Here is a 14360-nt window from a genome sequence, read left to right on the forward strand (position 1 = left end):
TTAATTTTAAATGCAGTTATCACTTATTGTAACACAAATATATAAAGAATTGTCAGAGGTTAATTTGTGTGACAGAGCTGGTTTATATACACTCTTGTGGCGGATCGCCACCTAAACGGGCGCAATCCACTTTTCCGTCCGTGGACAATAAATCGGGCACCTTGCCTTTAAGAAGCATGCTGCCTTTAAGGTATGACAAAGGAGCGGGCGTCGCCCTCAGTGTGTACTCAAAAGCGCGGGTGTCGCCCTCAGTCTGTTTTTCGGGTTTAGCAGAGAGAGAGGCTGGGGCAGCCATCTCTCAAGAGAATGTAATAAAAGCCATGTGTTCCTCAGATCGGTTCGGCCTCCATTCGTGTTCCGCGGCAGCCGCAACATTGGTGACCCCGACGCTCAGAACGTATTCCGAGCACTGCAATGGCGGACACGAACGCAGTTTCCGTGAAACTGCCGGAGTTTTGGGAAAACCAGCCCGAAGCCTGGTTCCTCCAAGCTGAGTCCCGATTCCGGCTGCGACACATCACCACAGATGGGACGAAGTATGACTACCTCGTCGCATCACTCGGTAGCTCCACAGTCACGAAGGTCTGGATAGCGCTGCAGAACTCACCAGAGGAGGGCAAGTATGCACATCTTAAGGCCGCGCTCCTTAAAAAATTTACGACCTCGACATACCAGCGAAACTGCTGCCTCCTCGACCTTCCAGGCCTCGGTGACGCCTCACCGTCAGACCTCCTCTCCCACATGCTCTCACTCACCGACGAGAGCCCACCCGGGTCCCTCTTCCGCACGCTGTTCATCCGCCAGCTACCTCCCAGCATCCGCCCAGCGATCGTGGTGTCCGGCCTCACGGACCTAGAAGCCCTGGCCGACGAGGCCGACAAGCTGCTGTCCGCTCACTCCAGCCGCGACGTCGCTCCGGACCTGGCAGCCACAGCCTGGGCGCGCCCCTCACCGGCCACCACGCGGCCACAAGGCCCAGCCACGGGGCCCACGGGGCCTTCGCACCCCACAAACCCGGGCTACTGTTACTACCACGCACGGTTTGGCGCCAGGGCACAACGGTGCACACCTCCCTGCTCCTTCAAGTCTGCCCCTGTACCAGCCCCCGCGATGGCCGTGGGCCACGCGGGCTCCCTGCTGTACGTCACGGATGACAAAACCGGCCGCCGGTTCCTGTGCGACACTGGAGCTCAGCACAGCATCATACCGGCCTCCGCCCTCGACATCCAAAAGGGCGAACGAGGACAGGTGCTGGCTGCCACTAATGGCTCGGACATCCGGACGTACGGCACCCGCACAGTCACCCTCGACCTCGCTGGTCGCCGCTACCGATGGGAGTTCATCACTGCCAAGGTACTCTCCCCTCTCATTGGCGCAGACTTCCTGTGCGCCCACGGCCTACTGGTAGACATCCCTCGACACCGCCTCGTGGACATGAACACCATGTCCCCCATCCTGGGCTCCATGGCCCCCCGTCAACCCGCCGACATGGCGTCACAGTGCCACGCCCGGGCCACGGATGACTACTCGGCACTCCTGGCCAAATTCCCGGCCCTCACCTTGAAGGCATCTCTTCGAGCCAGCCTCCAGGACGGCGCCTGGACCGACCGACTCCCGTGGGTCCTCCTCGGCCTGCGCTCCGCGGTTAAAGAAGACCTCCACGCATCGGCAGCAGAGCTCGTGTACGGCCAGCCGCTGCGCGTACCCGGCGAGTTCCTGCCCACCGCCACGACACCCTGGTCAGCCGACCAGCAACGCCACGACTTCGCCTCACCAGCGCTACAGTTCGCCCCGGTGCCCATTGCCCGGCACGGCGAATCCACCTCACACGTCCCGCTAAGCCTGCACCAGGCACGGTTCATTTTCGTCCGGCACGATGCCCACCGCGGACCCCTTCAACCCCTGTACGACGGGCCCTACAAAGTGCTACAGGCTGGGGACAAATTTTTCGACCTACAAGTGGGCGACAGGACTGAAAAAGTGTCGGATGACCGACTCAAGCCAGCACACTCGGAGCCCGGTGAGCAGGTCCCAGTAGCTCGTCCACCGCCACGCGGCCGACCTGCCCTCAAGCCAGTACACCCGGCTGCTCCACGCCCGGCCGTTCCACGTCCACCGGCGTCCTACAAGAGCCGCTCCGGCCGGCCCATCAGACCGCCGCACTGTCTCGTCCACACCTCCTAAGCGGATTCTGGGGGGAGCTGTGTGGCGGATCGCCACCTAAACGGGCGCAATCCACTTTTCCGTCCGTGGACAATAAATCGGGCACCTTGCCTTTAAGAAGCATGCTGCCTTTAAGGCATGACAAAGGAGCGGGCGTCGCCATCAGTGTGTACTCAAAAGCGCGGGTGTCGCCCTCAGTCTGTTTTTCGGGTTTAGCAGAGAGAGAGGCTGGGGCAGCCATCTCTCAAGAGAATGTAATAAAAGCCATGTGTTCCTCAGATCGGTTCGGCCTCCATTCGTGTTCCACGGCAGCCGCAACACTCTGATTATTTCTACGGGTTTCTGGTCCCTCTGCACAGGTGCCCCTGTTTGGTACTGTGCATGTGCACTCGATCCGGTCGCGCATGTGCAGTACCAAACAGTGCAGCAGCTGTGGCCTGCACTGGCTCGCTTTCCTCGGCTCCCTGCCAAGAAGGTCAGGGGATTGGATGGGGGTAGGAGAGGAGATCGAAGGGGGAGAGAGGAGAGGCGATCGAAGGGGGAGAGAGAGGATCGAAGGGGAGAGGAGAGAGAGGATCGAAAGAGGAGAGAGAGAGGATCGAAGGGGGAGAGAGGAAAGAGAGGATCGAAGGGGAGAGGAGAGAGAGGATCGAAGGGGGAGAGGAGAGAGAGGATTGAAGGGGGAGAGGAGAGAGAGGATCGAAGGGGGAGAGGAGAGAGATTGAAGGGGAGAGGGGAGAGAGGGAGGATCGAAGGGGAGAGAGGAAAGAGAGGATCGAAGGGGAGAGGAGAGAGAGGATCGAAGGGGAGAGGAGAGAGAGGATCGAAGGGGGAGAGGAGAGAGAGAGGATCGAAGGGGAGAGGAGAGAGAGGATCGAAGGGGAGAGAGGAGAGAGAGGAGAGAGAGGATCGAAGGGGGAGAGGAGAGAGAGGATCGAAGGGGGAGAGGAGAGAGAGGATCGAAGGGGGAGAGGAGAGAGAGGATCGAAGGGGGAGAGGAGAGAGAGGATCGAAGGGGGAGAGGAGAGAGAGGATCGAAGGGGGAGAGGAGAGAGAGAGGATCGAAGGGGAGAGGAGAGAGAGGATCGAAGGGGAGAGAGGAGAGAGAGGATCGAAGGGGAGAGAGGAGAGAGAGGATCGAAGGGGGAGAGGAGAGAGGATCGAAGGGGGAGAGGAGAGAGAGGATCGAAGGGGGAGAGGAGAGAGAGGATCGAAGGGGGAGAGGAGAGAGAGGATCGAAGGGGAGAGGAGAGAGAGGATCGAAGGGGAGAGGAGAGAGAGGATCGAAGGGGGAGAGGAGAGAGAGAATCGAAGGGGTGAGGAGAGAGAGGATCGAAGGGGGAGAGGAGAGAGAGGATCGAAGGGGAGAGGAGAGAGAGGATCGAAGGGGGAGAGGAGAGAGAGAGGATCGAAGGGGAGAGGAGAGAGAGGATCGAAGGGGAGAGGAGAGAGAGAGGATCGACGGGGGAGAGAGAGAGGATCGAAGGGGAGAGAGGAGAGACAGAGGATCGAAGGGGAGAGAGAGAATCGAAGGGGGAGAGGAAAGAGATTGAAGGGGGAGGGAGGAGAGAGGGAGGATCGAAGGGGAGAGGAGAGAGAGAGGATCGACGGGGGACAGAGAGAGGATCGAAGGGGGAGAGGAAAGAGATTGAAGGGGGAGAGAGGAGAGAGGGAGGATCGAAGGGGGAGAGGAGAGAGGATCGAAGGGGGAGAGGAGAGAGAGGATCGAAGGGGGAGAGGAGAGAGAGAGGATCGAAGGGGGAGAGAGGAGAGAGAGAGGATCGAAGAGGAGAGGAGAGAGAGGATCGAAGGGGGAGAGAGGAGAGAGAGAGGATCGAAGGGGAGAGAGGAGAGAGAGGATCGAAGGGGAGAGGAGAGAGGATCGAAGGGGGAGAGAGGAGAAAGAGAGGATCGAAGGGGAGAGGAGAGAGGATCGAAGGGGAGAGAGGAGAGAGAGAGGATCGAAGGGGAGAGGAGAGAGGATCGAAGGGGGAGAGAGGAGAGAGAGAGGATCGAAGGGGAGAGGAGAGAGGATCGAAGGGGGAGAGAGGAGAGAGAGAGGATCGAAGGGGAGAGGAGAGAGAGGATCGAAGAGGAGAGGAGAGAGAGGATCGAAGGGGGAGAGAGGAGAGAGAGAGGATCGAAGGGGGAGAGAGGAGAGAGAGAGGATCGAAGGGGGAGAGAGGAGAGAGAGGATCGAAGGGGAGAGGAGAGAGGATCGAAGGGGGAGAGAGGAGAGAGAGAGGATCGAAGGGGAGAGAGGAGAGAGATTGAAGGGGGAGAGGAGAGGAGATTGAAGGGGGGAGAGAGGAGATTGAAGGGGGGAGAGGAGAGGAGATTGAAGGGGGAGAGGAGAGGAGATTGAAGGGGGAGAGAGGAGAGGAGATTGAAGGGGGAGAGAAGAGAGGAGATTGAAGGGGGAGAGAAGAGAGGAGATTGAAGGGGAGAGAGGAGAGAGAGAGGATCGAAGGGGAGAGAGGAGAGGAGATTGAAGGGGGAGAGGAGAGGAGATTGAAGGGGGAGAGGAGAGGAGATTGAAGGGGAGAGAGGAGAGGAGATTGAAGGGGGAGAGAAGAGGGGAGATTGAAGGGGAGAGAGGAGAGGAGATTGAAGGGAGAGAGGAGAGGAGATTGAAGGGGAGACAGGAGAGGAGATTGAAGGGGGAGAGAGGAGAGGAGATTGAAGGGGGGAGAGGAAAGGAGATTGACGGGGAGAGAGGAGAGGAGATTGAAGGGGGAGAGAGGAGAGAGAGAGGATCGAAGGGGAGAGAGGAGAGAGTTTGAAGGGGGAGGGAGGAGAGAGAGAGGATCGAAGGGAGAGAGTGGAGAGAGGGGATCGAAGGGGGAGAGAGGAGAGAGAGAGGATCGAAGGGGAGAGAGGAGAGAGGGGATCGAAGGGGGAGAGAGGAGAGGAGATTGAAGGGGGGAGAGGAGAGGAGATTGAAGGGAGAGAGTGGAGATTGAAGGGGGAGAGAGGAGAGGAGATTGAAGGGGGAGAGAGAGGAAAGGAGATTGAAGGGGAGAGAGGAGATTGAAGGGGGAGAGGAGAGGAGATTGAAGGTGTAGTGTATGTACTTTGCAGAAGGAACTATATTCTGCAGCCCCTGTATACTGCAGTACCAGTAGTGACCACCCCTGTATATAAGCCTGTGTAGTAATTTTGCATAGTAGTTCCAGTTTTGTTTCCACTCAGTAAACACCTGTTGTAACCAACTCCTGCAGTCCGTGTCTCAATTACACACGGACATAATACTGGCGACGAGCAGATCCGAACTTACCTACAGTTCTGCACCACCTCATGGGGATCCATCCCTGAAGCGAAGTTGTTAGAGGTCGAGGCCAGGAGGAAGGAAGAAAAAAAAACCAAACAAACAGAAGAAACGGGCGTCGACCGTGGGCAACCGCCTCTGATTCATCGGAGTTGAAGATTTGCAGGAGAGGCTGTCGAGAGCGGGGCTTGGTTATCCTGTCTATGGTGTTCCAGCTAATCGGGCTGGTGGCAGGTAGTACACTGACCCTTCCTGGGCTGCGGCGGGCTAGAGCTTGATCGGGTGGCTTTTCAACGGGGCCGAGCAGCATTGTCGGGAAGAGGAGAGAGAGAGGGTGGAGCACACAGGGCGCGGCCGGTGCTACGAAGCCGGGCAGCGTACAGACCCGAGAAGAGGGAGGAAAGTGTCCCATAGGGTTTGCTCTGACGACGGGAAAATAAAAGAAATTAGAAGTGCAGAAAGCCGCGAGGAGCTGCAGTTTGCCACGGGGACCGCGGAGAGCGACGTTAGCAGCAGCGCGGGGGGGAAATGCGCGAAGACCATAGGGCGTCGCCATCAAGGCATAAAAACGCCAGCAACAGCGCTAGCAGCAGCGGAGAAGACAGAAAGCGCGGGAGGCGCCATCTTAATCCAGCGGGGAAGAAGGCAAAGCGCGGGAGGCGCCATTTTGTTCAATCGGGGAAGAAGGCAAAGCGCGGGAGGCGCCATCTCAGATGTCCAAGATGCCAAAGACTGGCAATATCACTGCCTTCGATAATGCAATAGAAGACTGGACCACATATGTGGAAAGAGTCAAAGTATATTGCAAGGCAAACGAAGTAGCCGATGAGAAAAAGGCATCGGTACTACTAAACTTAATGGGCGCAAGAACGTACGGCCTATTGCGGAACCTGATCACTCCAGCCAAACCGATGGCGAAGAGTTTTAACGAAATTGTTGATATCCTACAGGAACACCTAAATCCTACACCGCTGCTGATAGCAGAAAGATTTAAATTCCACAAGAGAAATCAGCATAAAGATGAGAGCAATGCTGATTACCTTACGGAACTACGCAAGCTATCAAAGCACTGCCAGTTCGGAGCAGGACTGACAGATACTCTACGGGACAAATTTGTCTGTGGACTCCTGAGTGAAGGAACCCAGAAGAGGTTACTCTCAGAGAAAGAGCTGACGCTAGATAAGGCTTTCAGCGTGGCAGTATCGTACGAAGCAGCAGCAAGGGGAGCTGCGGAAATACAGCAAAAGCCACAGGAATACGGCACCCACGAAATGACACGGGGATTTGAAAAATGTTATCGCTGCGGCAGAACAACCCATGACCAGAAGGACTGCTGGTCCAAGGACAAAATATGCAGGCAATGCGGAAAGATGGGACACATTGCACGAGTTTGCAGGTCTGGAAAGAAGACTAACGACAACAAAAAGGCTACTAAGGAACAGTACAGGAAAGTACAAAAGATGACGGACAGTAGTTCCGAAGACCAGAAGAGCGATAAGTGAATCCGGGAACAAGAGACTAAGCTGTCTCAAACTTCACAACGTAATCACAAAAGAGGATCACCGAACCATTTGGGTCACCCTCACGATAGCAGAGTCCCAAGTCAAAATGGAATTGGATACAGGATCAGCCCTGACCATCATGAATCGACGAGACTACGAGCGGCTATTCTCACACATACCCTTGAAAGAGACATCCATTGTCTTGAAGACGTATACGGGGCAGAAAGTATACCCCAGAGGGAAAATAAGGGTGCCTGTCGAATACAACGGCAAAGAAATACAGAAATTGTATCTGTACATACTGCAAGATGGTGGACCACCGTAATTGGGACGTGAATGGATCAGAAAGATAAGTTTAGACTGGCACTCCATTCAGGCACTGACTGTGGCTGGTAAAAAGGATGACGACGTCACACCTGGACGATTGCCAAAAATCTTAGCTAACGCTAAAGAGGTATTTCAACAAGAACTGGGAACTCTTAAAGGCGTAACTGCCTCGATAAAAATAGAAGAGAATGCAATTCCCAAGTTTTTCAAAGCAAGAACCTGATACCCCAAAGAGGCGTTATCCAGACAGAATCAGGAAGCCTCCTGAAAGACTGAACTTATGATTGCTTAACTTCAGCTAATGTATATAGCAACTGTAATTGTAAATATGTTATTCAATTATTAATCGAATGTTATGTACTGTTTAGCTAAAAGGGGAGGAATTGTAGTGTATGTACTTTGCAGAAGGAACTATATTCTGCAGCCCCTGTATACAGCAGTACCAGTAGTGACCACCCCTGTATATAAGCCTGTGTAGTAACTTTGCATAGTAGTTCCAGTTTTGTTTCCACTCAGTAAACACCTGTTGTGACCAACTCCTGCAGTCCGTGTCTCAATTACACACGGACATAATAGAAGGGGAGAGAGGAGAGGAGATTGAAGGGGAGAGAGGAGAGGAGATTGAAGGGGGAGAGAGGAGAGGAGATTGAAGGGGAGAGAGGAGAGGAGATTGAAGGGGGAGAGAGGAGAGGAGATTGGAGGGGGAGAGAGGAGAGGGGATTGAAGGGGAGAGAGGAGATTGAAGGGGGAGAGGAGAGGAGATTGAAGGGGGGAGAGGAGAGGAGATTTGTAGTGTATGTACCTTTAAGAGAGAACTACTTTTACAGCTCCTGTATACTGTAGTACCGGCAGTGACCACACCTGTATATAACCCTTGAGCATGCCTCTGTACCCCCAGTCTTGAGACTACCCTACTCCAGTAAATACCTGTTGATTGTTAAGTTACAGCATCCGTGCGGTTATTGAAAAACATCATACTCTCAGAATCACGGATCTAACAGTGGCGACGAGTGTCGATTCGAATCTACCTGCAACTCTGCATTTCCCTTCGAGGGTTCGCTCCAGGAGGGTGGTGGAAGAAAGTCGAGGCCAGAAACACGGGCGTCGGCCACGAGCAACCGTCCAGTCGTCCGGCAGAGAGTGAACATCGCAGGGGAGGCTGTGGAGAGCCGGGCTTGGTTCCCCAGCCACGACGATCAGCAACAGACTGACGACAGGTACCAGGTACAGCACAGACCCTTCCCGGACAGCGGCGGCTGGAGCCGACCGACGGCAGAGAAAAAGCCGAGCAGCGTCGACGGGGTAAGATAGAGGGTGAAGCGCACAGGGCGCAGCCGGGGGTTGAAAACCGAGCGGCGTCGAGGAAAAGCAAAACGGAGAGAGAGAGGGTAAAGCAGCAGCCGGGTTCAGGACCGAGCGGCGGTAACGGGAAAGGTGCACAGAAAAAAAACCGCGCAGAGCGCAGCCAGGGCTCAAGGGCTGAACAGTGTCCGCGGGGAGAAGAAGGGAGAGCGCGGGAGACGCCATTGAGCCGCGGAGAAGAAGGAAGAGCATGGGAGACGCCATTTTTAGAAGCCGCAGCGGAGAAGAAGGGCGAGCGCGGGAAGAAAGGAAAGCGCGGGAGACGCCATTTTGTGCCAGCGGAGAAGAAGGGAAAGCGCGGGAGATGCCATTTGTGACAGTTAAATCACACCCAGGGATGCCGAAGAGTGGTAGTATCTCTACGTTCGACAATGAAGTCGAAGATTGGGCGACATATGTGGAACGTATTGAGGTGTACTGCAGGGCGAATGAAGTGCCAGATGCTAGGAAAGCACTGGTTTTGTTAAATTCCATAGGTGCAAAAAGTTATGGGTTACTGCAAAACCTAATAACCCCAGAGAAGCCTGTGAATAAGAATTTCGAAAGCATAGTAGAAATCCTACAGGACCACTTAAACCCCACACCGCTGCTGATAGCAGAACGATTTAAGTTCCATAAAAGGAACCAACACAAAGACAAAAGCAATGCTGAGTACCTAACGGAACTGCGCAAGCTATCGAAACACTGCCAGTTTGGAGTGGGACTAGCAGATACGTTAAGGGACAAGATTGTGTGTGGGCTTCAAAGTGAAGGAACCCAGAAACGGCTTCTATCAGAAAAGGATCTTACGCTGGACAAGGCTTTCAGTATGGCAGTATCACACGAAGCAGCCGCAAGGGGCGCTGCAGAGATACAACGGAGACTGCAAGAATATGGCACCAATGAAATGTCCTGTGGAACAGGGAAGTGTTATCGCTGCGGCAGAACAACACACGACCAGAAGGATTGTTGGTTCAAGGACCAAGTGTGCAGACAGTGTGGAAAAGCAGGACACATAGCAAGAGTCTGCAGGTCTGGGAAGAAAACCAACAGCAAGAAATCTCCACAGGAGAAGTACAAAAAGGTACACAAGGCGATGGACAGTAGTTCAGACGAACAGAAAAGTGACACAGACTCCGGAAGCAAGGAGCTGGGTTGTCTGAAACTACATAAGGTAACCAAAATGGAGGATCACCAGACTATCTGGGTTACACTCAAGATAGACGGAGTCCAAGTGAAAATGGAATTGGACACAGGATCAGCCCTAACAGTCATAAACCAAAGGGACTACAAGTGGCTATTTTCACATATACCCTTGAAAGCTACAGAGATTGTCTTGAAGACATACACGGGACAAAAAGTCTACCCCAAAGGAAAAATAAGGGTGAAAGTGATATACAAAGGCCAGGAAATACCTAAAATGGACTTATATGTATTGCCAGATGGAGAACCACCACTGCTAGGACGTGAATGGATCCGGAAGATACAATTAGATTGGCATTCCATACAGGCACTGAAGGTTGAGGCCAAAAAGGATGATGACGTCACACCTGGATGACTGTCAAAAATGCTAACTGACGCAAAAGAAGTGTTCCAGGAGGGACTCGGAACACTAAAAGGCATAACAGCAACGATTAAAATAGAGGAAAATGCAAGCCCAAAGTTTCTTAAGGCCAGGCCAGTGCCTTATGCAATCAGACCAGCCGTTGAAGCAGAGCTGGAAGGGTTGGAACGTTCAGGAGTACTGTCCAAAGCAGACTGGAGCGAGTGGGCTACACCCATCGTTCCTGTAATGAAGAGGTCGTTGAGTAAAATGCCTGGGGAACCAAAGAAGGTCCGCATCTGTGGGGATTTTAAGGTGACAGTGAACCCAGTCCTTCACACGGTACAATATCCGCTTCCACGAATTGAGGATATTTTCGCCTCACTATCTGGAGGTAAACGCTTCACCAAAATTGATCTAGCCCAGGCGTACTTGCAAGTGGAGGTAGAAGAAGCCTCGAAACAATACCTCACGATCAACACTCATAAAGGTCTCTATCAATACAACCGGCTGGTGTTCGGAGTAGCATCGGCTCCGGCTATTTGGCAAAGGGCGATGGATCAAGTCCTGCAAGGGATTCCAGGGACCCAGTGTTATTTGGACGACATCCTGGTCACGGGCGAAAATGACAGTGATCACCTCGCCAACCTGGAGAAGGTGCTCACCAGATTAAAGGAATATGGGCTACGAGCTAATCGCCACAAGTGCGAGTTTTTCCAGAAGCAGATCTCATATTGTGGCCACGTCATCGATGAAGAGGGGTTACATAAGTCCCCTGAAAAGATTGAGGCAGTAGTCAAGGCTCCAGCACCGGAAAATGTGTCACAACTGAGGTCGTTCCTCGGGCTGGTAAACTACTACCATAAGTTCTTACCAAATTTGTCCACGGTATTACACCCACTGAACACCCTACTGCAAACAGGGGTACCATGGAAGTGGAATGACAAACGTAGACGAGCTTTCCAGAAGTGTAAAGAATTGATCACATCAAAAGAGGTGTTGGCCCATTTCAACCCAGCACTACCAATTCGTTTGGCATGTGATGCATCACTCTATGGTATTGGAGCGGTGCTGTCGCACAAATTCCCAGACGGGTTGGAGAGGCCAGTAGCCTTTGCGTCTCGGTCACTAACCTCAGCCGAGCGCAACTACACCCAGATTGACAGGGAGGCCCTCAGCCTAGTATGGGGAGTAAAAAAATTCAACCACTATCTGCATGGGCAGAAGTTCACCTTGCTGACTGACCACCAACCACTTGTCTCCATCTTTAATCCTAAGAAGGGCGTTCCAGTGATGACTGCACAACGGTTACAAAGATGGTCCCTGTTTCTAGGGGCGAATCAATATGAAATAGAATATAAAGGCACAAAACAGCATGGAAACGCTGATGGGCTATCACGCCTGCCACTGCCTACTGTGGAGGAAGCACCAGCAGTGGACCCTATCGAGATATTTTATTCATCAATAATTGAACGATTGCCAGTAACGAACGCGGATATAGAGAAGGAGACCCGCAATGATCCGACACTGTCTCGGGTATATGATTTGACGGTGAGGGGATGGCCAACACATGGCGACTCACTGTTGCCAGCATTCTCATCCAGAAGAGAACAGCTGTCAGTATGCCAGGGGACAGTGATGTGTGGATCCCGAGTGGTGATTCCACCCAAGTTAAGGGAGAGTGCTAAATGAGCTTCATGAAGGTCATCTGGGAGGGGTGAAAATGAAAAGCCTTGCTAGGGCTTATGTGTGGTGGCCGGGGATCGATCAACAAATCGAGGACCTAACCAAGAGCTGCTCAGGAAGCCAGAAGGTCCAAAATGCACCACCACATGCCCCTCTACACCCATGGGAGTGGCCCTCCTCTCCATGGCAATGGGTGCACATTGATTTTGCTGGTCCGTTCATGGACTCAATGTTCTTAATAGCAGTGGATGCTCACTCGAAATGGCCTGAGGTGATAAAAATGTCCTCAACCACTACAGAGAAAACGATTGCAGTCCTACGGACCATATTTGCCAGGAACGGCTTGCCAGAGCAGATGTGCTCTGATAATGGACCACAGTTTGTGTCCGAAGAGTTTCGGAAATTCATGAGAAGGAATGGGGTCAGGCACTACACATCCGCCCCGTATCATCCAGCCACAAATGGATTGGCTGAGAGGTTCGTACAAACCTTTAAAAAGGCGATAAAGGCCATGTGCAACAATGAAATTCCACTACAGCATAAGGTGGACAATTTCCTATTAGCCTACAGAAATGCGACACATGCAGTCACCAACCAGACCCCGGCCATGATGTTCTTTAACCGAAGGTTGAGATCTCGTCTGGATTTGCTCAGACCAAATGTGCGGAGAAATGTTGAGGATAAACAATTCCAGCACATCAATGAGAAGCCGACAAGGAGCTTCAATGTAGGACAACCAGTCTTGGCCCATGACTACCGAACAGAGAAATGGCAACCCGGAACGATATGCACAAGGCAGGGGCCATTAATGTACACAGTGGATGTCGGGGAGAACATTGTGAGACGCCACGTCGATCAGATCTTAGCGTCACAGGAACGAGTCAACCCCATGTCTCGAGTACCTGGGGATAAACCCGACATACCGGTAGCATCTACCTCAGAACCAGTAGCAGTGGAAACCGATGAACTAACCGACGAAAAGGGGCCAGAATCGCCTCCGCACCAAGAACAAGAACCTCAGGAAAGGCGCTATCCCAAAAGGATCAGGAAGCCGCCCCAAAGACTGAATCTATAAATGGACTATTGTTGTTTAATGTACATGTTAAAGTGTTAATTGTTATTTGAATATTATGGGTACTGCTAATCTAAAAGGGGAGGAATTGTAGTGTATGTACCTTTAAGAGAGAACTACTTTTACAGCTCCTGTATACTGTAGTACCGGCAGTGACCACACCCGTATATAAGCCTTGAGCATGCCTCTGTACCCCCAGTCTTGAGACTACCCTACTCCAGTAAATACTTGTTGATTGTTAAGTTACAGCATCCGTGTGGTTATTGAAAAACATCATACTCTCAGAATCACGGATCTAACAAGATTGAAGGGGGAGAGAGGAGTGGAGATTGAAGGGGGAGAGAGGAGAGGAGATTGAAGGGGGGAGAGAGGAGAGAGCGGATCGAAGGGGAGAGAAGAGAGGAGATTGAAGGGGAGAGAGGAGAGGAGATTGAAGGGGAGAGAGGTGCGAGGATCGAAGGGGGAGAGAGGAGAGGAGATCGAAGGGGAGAGAGGAGTGGAGATTGAAGGGGGAGAGAGGAGAGGAGATTGAAGGGGGAGAGTAGAGGAGATTGAAGGGGGAAGAGGAGAGGAGATTGAAGGGGAGAGAGGAGAGGAGATTGAAGGGGAGAGAGGAGAGGAGACTGAAGGGGAGAGAGGAGAGGAGATTGAAGGGGAGAGAGGAGAGGAGATTGAAGGAGAGAAAGGAGAGGAGATTGAAGGGGGAGAGAGGAGATTGAAGGGGAGAGAGGAGCGAGGATCGAAGGGGGAGAGAGGAGAGGAGATTGAAGGGGGAGAGGAGAGGAGATTGAAGGGGGAGAGGAGGAGATTGAAGGGGGAGAGAGGAGATTGAAGGGGAGAGAGGAGAGGAGATTGAAGGGGAGAGAGGAGAGGAGATTGAAGGAGAGAGAGGAGAGATTGAAGGAGGGAGAGGAGATTGACGGGGAGAGAGGAGAGGAGATTGAAGGGGAGAGAGGGGAGGAGATTGAAGGGGGAGGGGAGAGGAGATTGAAGGGGAGAGAGGAGAGGGGATTGAAGGGGAGAGAGGAGAGGAGATTGAAGGGGAGAGAGGAGAGGAGGTTGAAGGGGGAGAGAGGAGATTGAAGGGGAGAGAGGAGCGAGGATCGAAGGGGGAGAGAGGAGAGGAGATTGAAGGGGGAGAGGAGAGGAGATTGAAGGGGGAGAGGAGAGGAGATTGAAGGGGAGAGAGGAGATTGAAGGGGGAGAGAGGAGAGGAGATTGAAGGGGGAGAGAGGAGAGGAGATTGAAGGGGGAGAGGACAGGAGATTGAAGGGGAGAGAGGAGAGGCGATTGAAGGGGAGAGAGGAGAGGAGATTGAAGGGGGAGAGAGGAGATTGAAGGGGGGGAGAGAGGAGATTGAAGGGGGGAGAGGAGAGAGAGGAGATTGAAGGGGAGAGAGGAGATTGAAGGGGGAGAGGAGAGGAGATTGAAGGGGGGAGAGGAGAGAGAGGAGATTGA

General features: G+C 53.1%; 1 protein-coding gene across 6 annotated transcripts in view; it reads right to left on the reverse strand.

The window, feature by feature from the left end:
• The window catches only part of mapk10 (mitogen-activated protein kinase 10), a 485536-nt gene that overhangs the window by 221721 nt on the left and 249455 nt on the right, over positions 1 to 14360 (reverse strand). The window lies entirely within an intron of this gene.

The sequence above is a fragment of the Somniosus microcephalus genome, chromosome 2 (assembly GCF_052327205.1).
Source record: "Somniosus microcephalus isolate GS21.2 chromosome 2, FLI_Smic_1.0, whole genome shotgun sequence".
Taxonomy (NCBI): Eukaryota; Metazoa; Chordata; class Chondrichthyes; order Squaliformes; family Somniosidae; genus Somniosus; species Somniosus microcephalus.